This window comes from Ranitomeya variabilis, chromosome 1 (genome assembly GCF_051348905.1).
Source record: "Ranitomeya variabilis isolate aRanVar5 chromosome 1, aRanVar5.hap1, whole genome shotgun sequence".
In the NCBI taxonomy this organism is placed as follows: Eukaryota; Metazoa; Chordata; class Amphibia; order Anura; family Dendrobatidae; genus Ranitomeya; species Ranitomeya variabilis.
In genome coordinates, this window is record NC_135232.1 from 830,621,549 (window position 1) to 830,634,589 (window position 13,041).

A 13,041-nucleotide genomic window follows, 5' to 3' on the forward strand; every position below is an offset into this window, starting at 1 on the left:
GCCAAAAGTACCAATGCCTGGTTTAAAAACAACAGTATCACTGTGCTTGATTGGCCAGCAAACTCGCCTGACCTTAACCCCATAGAGAATCTCTGGGGTATTGTCAAGAGAAAGCTGAGAGACACCAGACCCAACAATGCAGATGAGCTGTAGGCTGCTATCAAAGCAACATGAGCTTCCATAACACCTCAGCAGTACCACAGGCTGATCGCCTCCATGCCACGCCGCATTGATGCAGTAATTGATGCAAAAGGAGCCCCGACCAAGTATTGAGTGCATTTACTGAACATACATTTCAGTAGGCCAACATTTTGGATGTTAAAATAATTTTTTCAAGCTGATTTACTGAGATAATGACTTTTGGGTTTTCATTGGCTGTAAGCCATAATCATCAACTTTAACAGAAATAAACACTTGAAATACATCTCTCTCTTTGTAATGATTCTATCTATGAGTTTCACTTTTTGTATTGAAGAACTGAAATAAATTAACTTTTTGATGATATTCTAATTTTGTGAGATGCACCTGTATGATGTTTCAGTATATGATGGGCCCCACATGATGCTCCTCATATAATGGGCACCAGATATGATGCTCCAGTATATGATGGGCCCCACATGATGCTCCATAAATAATGGGCCCCATATGATGCTCCATATATAATGGGCCCCATATGATGCTCCATATATAATGGGTCCCATATAACGCTCCATATATAATGGGCCCCATATGATGCTCCATATATAATGGGCCCCATATATGATGCTTCAGTGTATGATGGGCCCCATAAAATGCTCCATATATAATGCTCCAGTATATGATGGGCCCCATATAATGTTCCATATATAATGGTCCCCATATATTGCTCCAAACATAAAAAAATAAATACTCATCTCTCCTCGCTGGCTGCTGCTCTGCTCTGGACTCCTCAGCATCGGCGTCTTCAGGCTCTCTGTATTGTGACTGTTCAGGCAGAGGGCGCACACTAGTCACGTCATAGTGCCCTCTGATCTAAAACATGTCAGGAGACGCGGAAGTCGCCGCAGCGGAGGAGCAGGGAGAGGTAAGTATCACAAGTACAGGGGCCATGAGCAAGCGGGCGTGGGCCCACTCGAGGGCACTGGCATAGGCACCGGGCCCCCATAGCACGCTGGTGTTCCCGATGGTGAGTGGGCCACCTGCCGGGCCACCTGCCTGCTCAGGGCCCCAGCATTTGCTGATGCCGGCCCTGCTCATCACCAAAGCTTCTCATCACAAATTCATATTAGGCTGTTTGTTTTTACTTAATTTTATTTGGACTAATGATTTGCATAAAAAAACAATAATGTGTGCTACTCTGGTTTGTTTTGTGGACCGAATTAATCCATTCAATTTAATTGGTCAATGGAAAGACAGTGCATGGGTAAAAATCAAATTTTATTTTTGCTGTTAGAAAATTGAATGAGACCTGGATTATAAAAACAGATACATGCAAAGCAAACAAATGGAAAACTGACCGTCACACGGATGAAAACTGACATGGATGTGTGAATAATGCTGACTGCAGGAAAGTGGAGGGAAACCTGAATGCTTCAGCTGCTGTTTCACCATGTATTGTAATCGCTGGTCCTTAAGCTCAGAGTATGGGAAGTCTCAAGTGACATGATTTTCAGAGTAACATTCCACACAGCTAAAATGGCAGGATATATGATCCCACTACTAAGATACGCCTAATTCCATGTTTTGAAAGCCTGGGATACGCTGAATGCCATCTGCATTTTACAGAGATATGCAGTGTTTACATGCTAGAAGTTCAGGTTTGCCAAGCATCCAGAAATTCTTGGTCATTAAAAATCAGACACCTTTTTTTCTTGTCCAGAAAAAAAATGATTTTTTTTCAAGCTACAGAAACTTGCATAAATTATTATATCAGTAGTTATCGTCATTTTATAGCTTGCAGTACAGCTAAAGTCTTCATGTCAGAATTATGGGCTGTAGACATATAGTGGTGTGAAAAAAGTGTTTGCCCCTTCCCGATTTCCTCTTCTTTTTCATGTTTGTCACACTTAAATGTTTCAGATCCACAAACAAATTTAAATATTAGAGAAAGATAATACAAGTAAGCACAAAATGCAGTTTTTAAATGAAAATCTTTATTATTAAGGCTATGTGTCCACGGGCCGTATTGGCAGCGTTTTGGACACAGCGGATAACCCACTCCGCCCAAAGGGCTGCCCCCCTTTTATACGTGCGGTGATTCCGCATGTGTTCATTGAACACATGCGGAATCACCGCATCCTACACATAGACTGTGTTATTTATCTTGCGGAGACTGAGCGTCTCTGCAAGATAAATAGATATGCTGCGGTCTATAAAGACGCGCCACATGTGCGTAAACGCAGGTCTGCTGCCTGCGTGTTTGTATGCATAGTGGAAAAGGGATTTCATTAAATCCCCTCCACTATGCTGTAACATCTGCACGCTGCGGATTGGACGCTGCGGGTGTAGGCAGCGTTCAATTCGCAGAAAACACTCAAGAAATACGCTCATGGAAACATACCCTTAGGGGGAAAAAAATCCAAACCTACAGGGCCCTGTGTGAAAAAGTGATTGCCCCCTAAGCCTAATAACTGGTTGGGCCACCCTTAGCAGCAACAACTGCAAATCAAGCTTTTGCGATAACTGGCAATGAGTCTTTTACAATGCTCTGGAGGAATTTTGGCCCACTCATCCTTACAGAATTGTTGTAATTCAGCCATATTGGAGGGTTTCTGAGCATGAACCGCCTTTTTAAGGTCATGCCACAGTATCTCAATCAGATTAAAGTCAGGACTTTGACGACTAGGCACTCCAAAGTCTTATTTTTGTTTTTCTTAAAGGGAACCTGTCACCCCCAAAATCGAAGGTAAGCTAAGCCCACCGTCATCAGGGGCTTATCTACAGCATTCTGTAATGCTGTAGATAAGCCCCTGATGTATCCTGAAAGATGAGAACAAGAGGTTAGAATATACTCACCCGGGGCGGTCCCGCTGTGGTCCGGGTCCAATGGGCATCGCGGTCCGGTCTGGGGCCTCCTATCCTCTTACGATGACGTCCTCTTCTTGTCTTCACGCTGCGGCTCCGGCGCAGGGCAAAGTACTGCAGTGCGCAGGCGCTGGGCCTCTGACCTTTCCCGGCGCCTGCGCACTGCAGTACTTTGCTCTCCCCTCAACAGGGCAGACAAAGTACGCCTGCACCGGAGCTGCAGCGCGAAGACAAGAAGAGGACGTCATCGTAAGAAGATAGGAGGCCCCGGACCGGGATGCCCATCGGACCTGGATTGCAGCGAGACCGCCCCTCGGTGAGTATATTCTAACCTCTTTTTCTCATCTTTCAGGATACATCGGGGGCTTATCCTCAGCATTCCAGAATGCTGTAGATAAGCCCCTGATGCCGGTGGGCTTAGCTCACCTTCTATTTTGGGGGTGACAGTTTCCCTTTAAGCCATTCAGATGGGAACTTGCTGGTATGCTGTAATTTGAGGTCACAAACAGATGTGCAGGCACATTTGTTAGACAGCAGAATTTATGGTTTCATTTTATAACCTTTTCCAGATTGATAGATCTCTATTACTTTGTTTCTCATTTGTTCCAGAATTTCCTTGGATCGTGGCATGATGTCTCGACTTTGAAGATCTTTTGGTCTACTTCACTTTGTCAGTCAGGTCCTATTTAAGTGATTTCTTGATTGAGAACAGGTGTGGCAGTAATCAGGCCTGGGTCTAGCTAGGGTATTTGAATTTAGCTTCCCAATGACGTGATAAACTACAGTTACGAGGGGCATTCATTAAAGATTTCCCCTGACCCACTTGTACTTGTCACAGGACGCTGAAACTGCACGTGTAATGATATAAGTCTCTATAGTTTACATGCCAATTTGTGATGCAGAACTGATAATCTTGATTTTACGATCTTGATTGTACAGATGCTGAAGTGCCATGAGGTTTGATAATGGCCCAGTGGAATACAGAGCAGTCATCAAGTTACTTTACTTGAAAGGCTGCACACCAAAGGAGATGTTCCAGGAGATGAAAGAGGTTTATGGTGATGATTTCCCATCATATGATGTAGCCAAGAACTGTCATCGTCAATTGAAATGTGGTCGGACTTCGGTGCAAACGGCTTCAATTCCAGGGCGACCCCACTATGCTATTGACGAACACACCATCCAGCAAGTGGAGTTTGCCATTTTTTTTAAATTGCGGAGTAACCATTCACCACCTAGCCCAAAATGTCAAGATTAGTGTGGGGTCTGTGGAAAAAATCATCCAAGACTATCTTCACTTGCATAACTGCAACTGCATCTTATGTTTACTTGTGTTATCTTTGTCTAATATTTAAATTTGTTTGGTGATCTGAAAAATTTAAGTACCGTATTATTTTCAGACTATAAGACGCACCGGACCATAAGACGCACCCCAAATTTTCAGAAGGAAAACAGGGAAAAAAAATTAATGTGTCAAATGGGTGTCCATCTTACAGTCCGAATTCAGCTTACCGGGAGAGGATCGGCAGCGCTGGTGGAGCATGGTCACAGGGGGTGTTGAGTGGTCCGGTGATGACTCCCATCCCAGGCTGGTGCGGCTGCCTCCAGGAAATTCCATCTCAGGCTGGAGTGCGGTGGTGCTCTGCAGTGCCTGGGGCTCCACAGGCATTTTGTGAAAGCCCGGGGGCGGCGCATGTTTAGATTGAGATCTCGGATCTCAACCTGAGCAGGCACCGCCCCCGGCACCCATTTTCTCAGAGGCCACCGCATCGCAGCAGATTGAGATCTCGGCGGCGAGAGCTTCCTGTCTTAGCAGTGGACACTGCAGACTCTCACACATTGCGCTGCCACACAGATCTCCTCTAACCAGATGACTGATAAAGGTCAGGTATTGACCGAAACGTCTCATTTATTTCTGGAATTTCTTCACTCAATAAATAAGTTCTTGAACACACCTGTATGAGTGCCTAGTATTTCTACATCAAAGTGTAGAGATGTGAACAACAGGGATTGCCTTTGTTAGGAAATCACTTCCTGTGTTGCGGCTGTCGAACAGCTGTGAGACATGCAGCGGCGGAAACTCTAGCATTGTTTTTTTTAACATCTAATCAGAGCTTGCACGCTCATCACTACTCTGCAGCACTCTACCCCAGTATCGACAGAAAGCCCTCTTCAGAGTCACTGAGCTGACTGATGGGTTGACGCGCTGTTAACATGACGTTGGCTCCAGGTGAGGCAAGTACAGCTTGGTTGGTTGATTTGTATCAAACTGCAGCCAATTATACATTGTATAATGCCCCAACGGGTTTAAACCTTGTAAAGAAGTATTTTTGTAAATACCTCTTGTTGCCATCTGTGCCTGTGAGTGGTGCTATCGCTGTCCGCTCACTCGGCATCACGTGACCCAGACAGACATCGCTGATATCCGCTGATGTTATGTCAAGTTTCGGATCTCCTACATTCCCCCAGTCGCGTGCACCCCTTTTGATTGACTGGGCTGTGTTTCACCCCACGTCACAGCTCAGTATCCAGAGCGTGCTTTCCCGCTCTCCTCTACTTTCATTAGTTGCAAGCGCACGCTGGATACTGGGCTGTGACATGTGTTGAAACACTGCCCACAGCCCAGTTAATCAAAAGGGGTGCACGCGACAGGGTAACGCCTAGGAGAATGCAGGAGATGAGGAACCTGACGTGACATCAGCGGATGTCAGCGGCAGCTGCAGCCAAAGTCACATGATGCCAAGTGAGTTGTCAGCGATAGCACCGCACACAGACACAGATGGAAAAAGAGATATTTACAAAAATACTTCTTTACAAGGTTTAAATCGGTTGGGGCATTATACAATGTAATGGACAATGTCTTTAATTGAAAGGGAACAACACCTTTAATCGTTAATTTGAATATACACAATACAAGCAAGATAAAAATATATACAATGTTTAACACTACCTATAATCAAAATTAATTTGCAGTGAATTAAAGAGTGTTAATTAGAGTTATTAAGTTATTAATAGGACACATGATTACAATTTAATTACTGGAATTTTCCCTGTGCATGTTACATAAACTTGTTTTTGTCAGGGCTAAACAACTGACCCAATTTTATATTTGTGTAGGATAACGCCCTCTGATGTCTAAGTGCATTAGTGCCTTGCTTCAGTATTTCTCTGGTGCCTTAATGGACATGAATCACAACACTTATGTTCCAAAATGGATCTGTGCCAAGCGGCAGACCAACAACATATTAGTTAAAATTATGTGACTTTGGCTTAGATCTCCTAAAGTGATATTGGGGCTGATGCAATGCGATGAAAACAGCAGCTATGTATATATTCAGAAACTACAAAGGGTTTCCAGCAAGTCATGCTTATTGCATGACAAGCAGCCGTCATATGAGTGGGAGAGGCGTGGGCTATCTGCATGCAACTGCATAATCCTGAGTATACAGGTTTCTTCTTCCCTTTTCTTAGTGGATAGGTTGTCATCTCTTTGTACAAAACATGCCCCCCTACACATCAAAGCCAGCTGAACGCACTGATTTCAGTGGTCAGAGACACAACTAATTGGATCCTTTTTTTTTCTAGGTGTATAAGTTGCTGTCAGATGAGTCTAATAATGGCTTACCCCACTCTTCCCATAGACAGCTCATGAACACTCTCTTTGTCTTCCGCAAATACAGACATACAACCATTGCATTCAATGGTGGTATGCACATGTCAGCTTTTTCACATGGACCGTGTGTCCATGTGAAAAACCAGCAGACATGTCAGGTTTTTTTGCGCATGGACAAAATGCGTGTTGCACGCGTATGACATCAGCGTGACACATATTGGCGCCTGGGAAGAAGCGGTACAGTACGGTACGGCTGCCTGCTGAATGCAGCTCTCATAATTGCCTCCTGCTCGTGCTGAGATCAGGGCATCCAGGACACATTGATGGGAGCTGTATTCAACAGCATCGGTGTCCATCCTGTGTAAAATAAAGAATAAAAAAAAGATGTGGGCTCCGATGCAATTTTCATAACCAGTAGAGGGAAAGCCCACAGCTGGGGCTGATGTTAATAATTTGGGACAATACCCAGTAAGGTTCCCAAGGCTACTAACAGCTCACAGCGGTTTGCTTAGCTTTCCCTGATGAATTTATGGGGAACCCCAGAAAAAAATATGTAGGGTCCCCCTATAAATACAAGCCAGCAAAAGGCTAAACAGACAGCTGTGGGTTCATATTAATAGCCCACAAGGCGGTCAGAGATACTGCTCTCCCTCTCCCCAAAGACTACCAACATCAGCCCTCAGCTGCCCTAGAAATGGTGCATCCATAAAATGCGCAAAATCTGGCCCTTAGCCTTGCTCTTCCCACTTGCCCTGTGGCGGCGGCAAGTGGGGTTGATGTCACCTTTGTATTGTCACTTGACATCAAGCCCAGGGGTTAGTAATGGAGAGGCATGTATAAGGCGCCCCAATTACTAACCCCATTGTCATATTGTAAAAAAGACACAGCCAGAATAAAGTCCTTTATTTGAAATAAAAATCAACACCCTGTTTTAAGCATTTGTTTAAAAATAAAAAAACACAGTTATATTCACCTTTCGCTTATACCATTGAAGCCCTTGTACATCGTACAAGAAAACAGAAAATAATAATCAACTATGATACTCACCTTAAGCTTATTCCTCTGCTGCCCATGTCCCCTGTAAAAAAAAACAAAAATAATAAACAACCATATCCCTCACCTCTCTGTAGTGCAGAAAAGCCATACTGTCCCATGCCATAATGCATCTCTGCGATATGTGGTTTACAACCTGAATGGTGGCATGATGCGACTGTTCAGGTTAAAAGCCATGGGAGAATGAAGTGCTGTGACAGCTGCTACAGTGATGAGCGGTCACTGATGGTCATTGAAGCTATGTCCCCACACTTCACTGTGAGCAGCCCGATGAACTGCAGTGACCTCAATGAGATCACCGCAAGCACTGTGAGAAAAACTTGTTTTTTTCTGTCTAATCAAGCCACTTAAAGAAGCACTCGCATCCAAATTTGTATCCTTTATCCGGACACTGTGTAAGATGTAGAAAAAACAAGAATGCAATAATCAAAATCTTTTTTAGACATATTTTATTCACAACAGAATATAGAGCACAGATCAGAAGTTGAAAGTTTGACAATTTTTGATATGTAATATGTAATTTAAAGGGAACCTGTCACCAGAAAATACGCTATTAACTTGCAGATATGGGGTTAATTTGCAGGTTAATGGCATTATTAACCTGCCCATCATCTGCACTTACCCGAATGCCACAGGAAGGAAATTAATTTTGTTAATCCCAGCAGTGTTCGTGTTTCAGTCACATGGGTGATACTGGCGCGGGTTCAGTCACAGTTCTGGCGGCTGTAACCACGCCCCCGGCACTGACTGACACCGACTCTGCATTAGGGCCGGCTGTCAGTCATGGCCGAAAGCGCGGTTACAATTGAACCACAGTGTTCACAATGATTTCCGGAAGTATTCCTGAGCCCCTACAGTTATTTGCACGACAATAATTCCTGTCTTCAATGCTTGAATGTCTTCTGCTTGAAGGTCTGTAGATCACGAGAATGGATTTTCTAGAATCTATGAATCCTTTTATGACATAACTTACTATAGATGGTGGGATATTTAAAGTCTTGACAATGTTACATTGAGGAATTTTTTTCTGAAATCGTTCCACAGTTTTTAGATGCAGCTGTTCAACAGGTTAGTGAACTTCTGACCATCTTTACTTCTCATTTACTCTGCAACTTAGTTGAAAATTGACCCTTCAGCTGATTTTCATTAGTACCACCTACTTTTCCATCCCTGTTAACTACGGTATGTCTCTACTTTTTTGAGATGGCAGCAACACATCAATTTAGAAAAGGAGTTAATTTTTTTCAAAACATTGGAAAAATGTCTGACTTTCAACTTTGAATCAGTGTACTATGTTCTGTTGGGAATAATATGAAAAAAATAAATGGCTATGAGATTTCAAAGTCATTTCATTCTTCTTTTCTTTACATTTTACACAGTGTCCCAACTCTTTTGGAAATTGACGTAGTAGAAAAAAAATGTTGTATATAATGACATTCATAATCATCATTAATGTACTAATTCTATTAGGCGCTGCACCAGGAGTAAAACTTAAACACACACATTTGAAATCAGACATCAGACATAGGAATCTATATTTCTACAGTGACATACAACTTCATAAACAAACATCTTTTTTTTCCTTTGACACCTTAGGGACCAGACGATTTCTGCAATTTTGTTTTTTCCTTCCCTTATTGCAATGGCCATAACTTATTTATTTTCCATTGACATAGCCGTGTACTTTTGAGTGACACCATCCATTTTATCATATTATGTACTTGAAAGTGGGAAAAAAAAATTACAAGTGTGGCGAAATATAAAAAAAATGTTGTTTCTTGGGTTTTTTATTACTTGTAAAAATTGCCTGCAATATGATTCTGTATGATTATGTATTTGGTTGCCCTTCAGTGAACTCTCTTAATGTAATAGAGCATTTTATTATGGCCCAAAACTGAACGGAATGTTGAAGAAACGGCTGCAGTAGTGCTATATAGACTGGTAAAAGAATTGGGATAGGGGCTAAATATGGGCACTACTATATGCACACTATATAGCTCTGGTACGCATGTAGTTTATGGCAATTTTGGATGTTTTCCCACCTACAAAGAATGGAGAGGTCTGTAATTTTTATTGTAGGTACATCAACTGTGAGAAATAGAATCTAGAAAATAAAAAAAAGAAAATCACATTGTATGAATTTTATATAATTAAAATGCATTTTATTGCATGAAATAAGTATTTGATCACCTACCAACCAGCAAGAATTCTGTCTCTCACAGACCTGTTAGTTTTTCATTAAGAATCTCTCCTACTCTGTACTCATTACCTGTATCAATTACACCGGTTTGAACTCATTACCTGTATAAAAGACACCTGTCTACAAACTCAATCACACTTCAACCTCTCCACCATGGCTAAGACAACAGAGCTGTCTAAGGACACCAGGGACAAAACTGTAGACCTGCACAAGGCTGGGATGGGCTACAGGACAATAGGCAAGCAGCTTTGTGAGAAGGCACAACTGTTAGCACAATTATTAGAAAATGGAAGAAACACAAGATGACTGTCAATCTTCCTCGGTCTGGGCCTCCGTGCAAGATCTCGCCACGTGGGGTAAGGATGACTCTGAGAAAGGTCAGGAATCAGCCCAGAACTACACGAGAGGACCTGGCCAATGACCTGAAGAGAGCTGGGACCACAGTCTCAAACATTACCTTTAGTAACACACTACACCATCATGGATTAAAATCGTTAAGGCACACAAGATCCCCCTGCTCATGCCAGCACGTGTCCAGGCAAGTTTTAAGTTCAACAATGACCAGAAGAGGCAAGGGAGAAAGTCATGTGGTCAGATGAGACCAAAAATGGAACTTTTTGGCGTCAACACCACTTATCATGTTTGGAGGAGGAAAGATGAGTACAACCCCAAGAACATTGTCCCAACCGTGAAGCATAGTGGGGGAAACATCATACTTTGGGGGTGCCTTTCTGCAAAGGGGACAGGACAACTGCACTGTATTGAAGGGAGGATGGATAGGATCATGTATCGCAAGATTTTGGCCAACAACAACCTCATTCCCTCAGTAAAAGCATTGAAGATGGGTCGTGGCTGCGCCTTCCAGCATGACAATTATCCAAAACATACAGCTTGGGCAACTAAGGAGTGGCTCCGTACAAAGCATTTCAAGGTCTTGGAGTGGCCTAGCCCGTCTCCAGACCTTAACCCAATAGAAAATCTTTGAAAGGAGCTGAAACTCAATATTGCCCAGCGATATCCCAGAAACCTGAAAGATCTGAAGAAGATCTGTATGGAGGAGTGGGGCAAAATCCCTGCTGCAGCGTGTGTAAACTTGGTCAAGAACTACAGGAAACGTCTGACTTCTGTAACTTCAAACAATGCTTTCTGTACCAAACTGTCATGGGTTAACCAAGACAGAGAGGAGCCAGAAGACCGCAGCGTCTGATTTCTCCTACTACTGCACTGATTAGAAGCACTTTCACATTTGTATTAAATGGTGTAAATTTCTTTTAGCAGTGCAGATGCTAATCTGCTCAGTTGAGAGCTCCTGGAGGCGTTCCTGCATCAAGGCTCTCAGCTGTGCACTGTTTGTCACTCCCATCTCCTATAAAAACTGGATACTGGCTAGCACTCATTGCCAGAGAAAGCTAATGCTGCATGGCTGGAGGTTGCTGTTGGTTATTATTGGAGAAAGGTGTTTGGTGGATTTATCTGTGACTGTTGCTAGGTTTTGAGTGTGTGATATTTTCCTTTCTTCTCCTACTTTGGTTTTACCCCATCCTCCACCCCCTGGTGTATTCTTTTGTTGTCTGTGTGAGTATATTTGTATGTTTGGTATTTTTCGTTATCCCTGTTCGTATTACCTTGTTTGGTCTCGTTTGGTGTATTACGGTAGACTACTACTCCGCTCTTCCCTGGGTGGGGGAAGGGAACAGACTAAGGGCGGATTAAGGCGCTAAGGCAAGGTACGTGGCCCCAGCGTCTTCACCATCAGAAGTAATCCGGGGAGCAGAGCGAGCTAGGGCTCCCTAGCATTAGGGACAGGGAAGAAGCCCCTGGTCCTGAGACACCAGAGTCGTGACACAAATATTAAGTTCTGTTTATCTATTGTATTAAATACTTATTTCATGCAATAAAATGCAAATTAGCTATGTAAATCATACAATGTACTTTTCTGTTTTTTTTTTTATTTTTAGATCCTGTCTCTCACAGTTGAAGTATACTTATGATAAAAATGACAGACCCCTCCATTCTTTGTGGGAAAACTTGCAAAATCGGCAGTGTATCAAATGCTTATTTTTTTCCACTGTATAAGCAGCACCACATGTATATACTGCATGTGTGTTTTGTTTTGAATAATGCAGCTTTTGGCTACGGTAATGCCACCATATATTCTTTCATCCAAGAGAATCGGGCCAATTATGCGAATCACACCATAGCATGATCAAATTCTCTCAGATGAGGAGACAATGGCGAAAAACATTTCTTCACTGCATTAGTCTGGGGAAATGGACCTGCCCTCAGATGTCATCTGTATGCAGTTAGATGTTTTCCACGGACTCACTGACTTGCATGGTGATCCGAATATTGGATCAAACTCAAACATGCTATGATTTTTTTCCCCAGGATCGGCTCTGCCTGAAGAAAAAAAAATCAGACATGTGCATGGCCCCATAGAATAACATTGGTCTGAGTGCGATTCGATGTTTTCTTCGATTGCACTCGGACTGATAATACTGTCATCTGCACGAGCCCTTTATTTGTGTTTTTTGTGCTATTGCTCGGAAAAGAACAGAAATCTCCTTAAATGAAAACATTATTTCTAAAGTATATCATACAAAAGATTGCCAGGTGTGGGACAATAGTGTATGTTTTTCCCAATCTCACTAGATTCTAGATAGAGATATTGTACTTCTAGGTATTATTATTTATTTTGCATTAGGTTACATGCAGAGGTTCTAGTGTTCACAGGGTTACCATTGTGTTTTATAGTGTATATATTATGTGATGTACAGAACAAGCAGCAGTCCTATACCCAGTGTTGTGATCCTGTAGGCGGTGGTGGGTGTCACCCTGCACATGGTAAGCTGCTATTGGCTGCTCAGACACACCTCTAACCAGCTGACCGCACAATAGGCGCTTGTGACCTGGTGTTCCTCTGCTTCTGGCATGGGACTAGTGAGGGGTGTGTCTGCAGCCCTGTCTCCATGTAACATCCCAGAGACACACATCACACAAGTCTGATCCCTCCGCTGCACTGAAAAATAGTCTCAACCTGGAGAACATCAAGGGCAGTGTGTCTATACGCCATCCCAGCACTGTAATAACACCATGGTAAAACCTTGGATACACAGCACTGTGGCTGACTAAGGTTTACTGCTTTGTTTTCCCTTTTATATTATGAGACAAT